A 7,412-nucleotide genomic window follows, 5' to 3' on the forward strand; every position below is an offset into this window, starting at 1 on the left:
TTTTCCTGCTATAGGACATGACTTTATCTTCAAAATTCTTGGTTTCCTCTAGTAGAAAATAACCTTAGAGATCAACATATGGGCTTTATATACATGTATATGTGTGTGTGTGTGTTGGTGATAGGCAAAAGTGCTGCTTCTATGGCTGCTCTAGACTATCACAGTAAAGATTTTTTTTACTGTTCATATTGGCAGTTCCAATTTAGCAGATTCTGTCATTGTACTTTAGTTACTGTTTTATAGTTTCATTAATCACTAAGACTTTCCTCATATTGACACTTCTAAACAAAACAAATGAAATAAAAGTCAGCAGTGGAATATCATTTTTCATCTCACGCTGGCAAAGATTAAAAAGATTGATTATGCTCAGTGTTGGCCCAAGGAAAGGGAAACTAGACATTCCCATAAACTGTCAGTAGTAGTGTAAATTGGTATAACATTTTTAAGGAATAACTTGGTAACATCTGTTGACAGTGAAAACGCATCAACTTAGAATTCCACTTTTAGAAATCTATTTTTTGTATAAATCAGACACAAGTATGTATGATTATTGCAACATTGCTTGAGGTAGTGTATAACAGGAAACCATTTAAACGCTATCATGAAGGGACTCATTAAGTAAATTATAATGGTACAATCATACAATGAAATGCTATAGAACCATTAAAAGAATGAGGCCATATGTGCTCCCATGGAAAAATACTTAAAATACATTTTGGGGTGAAAAAGTAAGCTAAAGAAAACTTAGTTTAGTTTGATTCTCTCTCTGTGTATGTGTACATACACATATGTATATATACACATATTTGCATTCTAATAGCAAACGCCTGGCTACATAAGAAACAATGGGTTTACCTTTGGATATTTGAATAGGGGAAGTTAGAGCAAGGAAGACTTTTACTCCTCACTTTATAAACTTTTATACTAATATTAAACTTTAAAAAATATTGTCAATTAAATACTGTCAAATTAAAACAAGGAATGGAAAAGAAGGTTGTGATCACACTGCAGCAACTTTCTAACAAAGAATTAGTGACTGAAAGATGCTTTGGAATGTTATTAAGCCCAGGCTGAAATGTGAAAAACTGTGACATGCAGTTATTGGAAATAGAATCCAGGGGAAAGAGCTGTGATGGGAGAGCCTGTGTTATCACCGGCATGTGGAATACCAATGCACCAATATTTCTAGCACTTAATGAAGAAATCCTAAAAGATAAATGAGTGTACATGACTATGGCAGTTGGTGTGGCAGTCATGGAGGTGGTGGAGCCTATTTGCTTTCACCTGGAGACAGTAGCAGGTATGTACTCTGCAAATGAGTGATTTGGGTATTTTAGGAAAAAGGCTTTCATGGAGACTTTCTTCAAGAGGTTGAAAGAGTTTGAGAGAAAAGGCCATAATAGGAGTTCCCGTTGTGGCTCAGTGGCTAACGAATCCGACTAGGAACTGTGAGGTTTCGGGTTCAACTCCTGGTCTCGCCTAGTGGGTTAAGGATCTGGTGTTGCTGTGAGCTGTGGTGTAGGTTGCAGACGAGGCTCGGATCTGGTATTACTGTGGCTGTAGCGTAGGCTGGCAGCTGCAGCTCTGATTATAATCCTAGCCTGGGAACCTCCACATGCCATAGGTGCAGCCCAAGAAAAGACAAAAAAAAAAGGAAAGGAAAAAAGAAAAGAAAAGGCCGTACCAGTGCTGGAGAGGTGTATAAGAGGTGGTAAGCCTACAGCAAGAGTCTGAGAAAGAGGAACCAAAGAATCACTCCTACTAGTGGAGGGGGCCCAATGTCACGTCAGGTGGATGAAACAGAGAGGAGAGTGATAATGAACTCTCAAGTGGAACAGGTGATGTGTCTGAGGATTGTCCTGAGAAGAGCCAATATTCTTGGGGAGAACTTCTAGGAAGATGGCACGATAAGCTTGTACAGGACAGAAAGGGCTATCCACTGTGGTGAAGAGTGGTGTTCCTAAAGCACTGAGGGCAGAGGTATGGCAGTTATTAGCAGGCTGCCATGACGACAAGGCAATGCTGGATAAATACCAACTTCTTATCACAAAAGACTCAGCCCTGGAGAATGTTATTATTGGAGATATTCATCATATATTTCCTACACATGATTACTTTAAAGATACTGGGCAAGATGGCCAGGAATCTGCAAGGTCTACTCTGCCTATGACAAAAGACTGTCAAGGACAGTCTTTTCTTGCTTCTGTACTGCTGCTGCATGTGCCAGAAGAACAAACATTCCACGTTTTGATGAAAATCATATATGACTATATGATTTATGAGACCTCTGCAAAAACAACTATGAAGATCTTCAGTGCAAATTCTATCCGTTGGAGAGACCAACACAAGAGCAGTGACTGGACCTGCACAACCATTTTTCTGATCTGAACCTGGAAGGGCTTTCTCAGACTTTTTTACTGCAATGTTCCCACTCTGCAGGGTATTCCACATCATTGACTTACTGCTTTGTGAGAGTCTGAACATAATCTTTCATGTAGCCTTGGCTCTCCTAAAGACTTCAAAGGAAGATCTTCTGCAGGCTGATTTTGAATGTACTTTAAGGTTCTTCAGAGTCCAGCTTTCTAAAGTCATTCAGAGATACAGGGCAGAGGAAAATGCAAGGTTAATGAAGCAGGTTTGCAATATTAAGATACCAATGAGGAAACTGAAGAGATATGAGAAAGAATATCAGGCAATGTAAGAGAATCACCTGCAGCAGGAAGACCCAGTGGATAGATACAAGCTTGCATATTTGTAGGTAACTTGACCTCTTGCATTTATACTTAGAATCTTCATAAGCTTAGAGAAAGGCATGGAAAAACAGAGTGACAGTGGCTATCAACTATAGCCAAAACTGAGAAAAAAGGACAATGGCCAAAGCACTGTTTTAGCTCTGCACAGTCACATCTTAATCTACTCTATGATAAGTGCCTTATGCTTTTCCTTCACGATATATTATATTCTTCAAGACTCCACAGCAATGTAATGATTTAGTCAAAATATTTGGTTTAAAATACTAACCAGTTATATTTATTCCACTCCATTGGTAACTACGTAAAGTTGAGAGCACCCTAAATGTCTAAATGTCCAATACTGAAGCAACTCAAAATGTTCACTGCTTCGTACTACACTTCATGATACCTATATGATGAATAAAATTTATAAAAATCTGTAGTACTTGGAAACATTAATTTTCAATCAATTTGTAAAAGTTTTTAAAAATTTAAAGAATATAACCACACAGGAAAAGCAGGCCTGATGGACTAAATATGAATTAGAAAGAAAAAAAAACTGAAATGGTAGAACAAATTTTTAACACATTCCTTTTGCTGTTACTTCTCTTATATGTACTCTTTTCCCTATCTTTTCAAAGCAAGGCATATCATTACAATAGGAAAGTGAAAAGAATGTAAAGGACACCATAATTCTACCTATTTGCAGGTACCAGAACTTAACACCTTCGGTCTTTCCTAAACATACTTTCTCTTCTGAACACAACCAACTTTTATCCTAATCACCCTTGTCCTTCCTGTCACTGGAGCTTTAATGTTATTAGTTTCTAAGCTCCAAAGACTGAGGGAGAAAAAGGAAGAATGAAGGCTCCAAAAAGAACATAGTGTAAAGAGCTTTCTACTTCACAATTTTGCCTTGGGTTAATTCTGAGGCTTAGAAACTACAATGTAAGCCATTCAGTAACTGTCAAATAAATGAACAAATGAGGAAACAAGCAAAGATCAATTTAATGTGTATCTGTTTTGATGTTCAGTTTCTCATAAGGATGTTATTCTATCTTCAGGATAAAAATTCAAAACAGTTAAAACAGTTTTCAGTTCTTGACATTGGGTAATATGGATACACGTTTATCTCCTGCCTGGCACCTTTCCTTCCTGACAAGTTTCTACTCTGCTGTATCATCATATCTGAACCGACCACTCTGAGGTGACTAGCACCTTATCACTTTACACTTTCCTTACTCCCTCTATCCTGTGACAGACATTTAATATTTTGCTTAATCCTACATACTCCAGTTATTGCTCATGTGAAGAACAGATATCTTATCACTGGGATTTGGTCTAAGGGCAGAAATTCCATCGTGGTAACTGGCCCAAACACTGAGTCTGGAAAAGCCTTTAAAAATAAAAAATACCAGCCATCCCTCATCCACATCCCAAATCATCAATGTTTTTATACATTCTTCTTAAAATGTTTGTATTTCATAAGAAATGTTTTATTGTACCCACATGTAAAACATAAAGTATAAATAAAAGTAGCCCAAAATTAAGCACCAATTTTTCTTATTTCAAAGAATATCCTCTAAACACTGTAAATTAACTATACTTCAATAAAAAAAAATAATAAAAGGTTGGCAATAAAAAAAGAATGTTCTCCAGATTTACCTATTGTATGCAAAATGTATATATAAAATACATATTAAATATTCCAGTTACCTGAATAACAATTACAAAACTTCAGTAAATAATACTTGTGCCTAATGTACAATGTAGCAATGTTGATTATGAAGAAGCTTTGATACAAAGGAGAACATTTTTTTTTTCCAGAAATTTTAAGAACATGGATTCTTCTTTCAAGAACATATAAAGTATCTGGATGTCTAATTTTCAAACACCTAAAACAGAAAGGGCTGATTTCCTACTGCTTTCCTAAACTCCCCATCTGAATTACAGTCAAGCTACCCTGAATATAGAGAACTGCCCAGCCCCAATATTCCTTTCTTCTTTTTTTTTAAGATTTTCATTCTTGGAGTTTCCGTTGTGGCACAGTGGTTAACGAATCCAACTAGGAACCATGAGGTTGCGGGTTCGATCCCCGCCCTTTCTCAGTGGATTAAGGATCCGGCGTTGCCGTGAGCTGTGGTGTAAGTTGCAGACACGGCTCGGATCTGGTGTTGCTGTGGCTCTGGCGTAGGCCAATGGCTACAGCTCTGATTAGACCCCTAGCCTGGGAGCCTCCATATGCCGCTGGAGCGGCCCAAGAAAAGGCACAGAAACAAACAAACAAACAAAAAAAAGATTTACATTATTTTACTGATAACAACTACCCTTAATCTATCACAGGAAATATAGAAATAATGCAAATCCTGACTTGTCTATCCTCTTTCAGCACATGCATATTTACACCACCACGGTGTGATTTTAAATACATTTTTTAACCTCAGAGAAGCTGTTTTTCTCTCATCTGTAAAAGGAGATACCTACCCGAAAGGTGATAAGGATTTTTGAAAAAATGTAAAGCTTCTAGCACAATGCTTTGTTTTTGGCAAATACACTGTAAATGGTAGTATTATTCTACACTTATTATTTTCATTGAGGTGGACAACTCTTCCCAAATCTATAATCTTTTTTTGTCTTTTTGCTATTTCTTGGGCCGCTCCTGCGGCATATGGAGGTTCCCAGGCTAGGGTTCGAATCAGAGCTGTGGCCGCCAGCCTACGCCAGAGCTACAGCAACGCAGGATCCGAGCCGCATCTGCAACCTACACCGCAGCTCACGGCAACGCCGGATCGTTAACCCACTGAGCGAGGGCAGGGACCGAACCCGCAACCTCATGGTTCCTAGTCGGATTCGTTAACCGCTGAGCCACGACGGGAACTCCCCCAAATCTATAACCTTAATGGAGTAACCTAAAAACAGTGCTCGTGATAAAACTGTTTTAAGGAAAAGAAACAATGAGTTTGAAAGTAAAATTAGTCATTATGTATTAGTTTTGTTTTGTTGCTATAACAAATTATGACAAATTTAGTAACTTAAATTTATTATCTCACAAGTCTAGAGATCAGAAGTTTAAAATGGGTTGGCAGGGCGGCTTTCCTTGTGGAGGCTCTTTAGGGGGAATCCATTCCCTCATCTGTTTCAGCTTCTATAAGCTGCCCATATTCCTTGTCCTGTGATCCCTGTATTACAATGATCTCTCCTTCTGCTTTAGTCATCACTTTTTTTCACTCTGACCCTTTTGCATTCCCTTGTAAGGACCCTTGCGGTAGAAAATCTAGGATAATCTTCCCATTTCAAGATCTTTACCTTAATCACTTTGCAAAGTCCTTTTGCCATATAAGGTTATATTTCCAAGGATTTTAATATAATTGGTACCATTATTAAGCCTACCACAGTCATTACAAGAATCAGTCCGTTTAATTCTGTAGAAACTATCCTTGAAATTTCCCCAGAATTTATAGGAAACTTTTTATTTTCTCATTTTCCACTAATGAAAATGTCACCACAGTCATTACAAGAATCGGCCGATTTAATTCTCTAGAAACTACCCTCAAAATTTCCCCAGAATTTATAGGAAAGTTTTTATTTTCTCATTTTCCACTAATGAAAATGAAAATAATGCTATTTCTGATTCAATATATAGTTTTCCTGTTTTGGTTAATGTTTTCATAGAACTTTTTACTACAGTTTCACAGGAGATGTGTATTCTGCATTAACAGGCTAAATTGGAAAGTGAACAACTATTTATAACATTACTCCATCCTGGGGGGGGGACAGAATTATTTCATAATCCCAAGCAATATACTCACCAATTTACAACATAAACTTTTAATTTTTTATTGTGAGAAATATATATAACATAAAACTTGCCATTTTAACCATTTTTAAGTGTACAATATAGTGGCATTAATTATATTCACAATGTTGTACACCATCACCACTATCTATTTACAAAACCCTCAACTAAAATAGAAACTCTGCACTCATTGAGCAATAATTCCCATTACCCCTCCTCCTAGTCCCCGATAACTTCTAACTTACTTTCCATCTCTATGAATTTGCCTATTTTAAATTTTTAAGTGGTATATTACAATTAAGTGATACATTACAATTTGTTCCTGGCTTATTTCACTTGCTGTAATGTTTTCAAGGTTCAACCATATTGTAGCATAAGTACTTTGTTCTTTTGTATGGCTGAGTAATATTCCATTGTATGAATACCAAATTTTATTTATCCATTTATCTGTTGGTGGACATGTGGTTTGTTTCCACCTATTGGCAATTGTGAATAATGCTGTTATTAGTGTAAAATAAAATACTGGTATATGTTTGAGCCTTTGTTTTCTCTTTCTTTCTTTCTTTTTTTTTTTTTTGGCTTTTTAGGGCCGCACCCACAGCATGTGGAAGTTCCCAGGTTAAGTGTCGAATTGGAGCAACAGCTGCTGGCCTAAGCCACAGCCACAGCAAGATAGGATCCAAGCCACGTGTGCAACCTATACCACAGCACGTGGCAACGCCAGATTCCTGAGCCAATGAGTGGGGCCAGGGATCAAATCTGCATCCTCATGGATACTAGTCAGATTTGTTTTGGCTGTGCCACAACAGGAACTCCAGAGCCCTTGCTTTCAGCTCTCTTGGGTATATACCTAGGAGTGGAATTGTTGGATAATAAGGTAATTC

The 7,412-nt window shown here is 37.4% G+C and overlaps 1 pseudogene; it reads left to right on the forward strand.

Moving 5' to 3' along the window:
- Positions 1 to 1,092: 1,092 nt before the first annotated feature.
- LOC125116985 (rab GTPase-activating protein 1-like) lies at positions 1,093 to 2,758 on the forward strand (annotated as a pseudogene).
- Positions 2,759 to 7,412: the final 4,654 nt, after the last annotated feature.

Source organism: Phacochoerus africanus, chromosome 15 (assembly GCF_016906955.1).
Source record: "Phacochoerus africanus isolate WHEZ1 chromosome 15, ROS_Pafr_v1, whole genome shotgun sequence".
NCBI classification, from domain to species: Eukaryota; Metazoa; Chordata; class Mammalia; order Artiodactyla; family Suidae; genus Phacochoerus; species Phacochoerus africanus.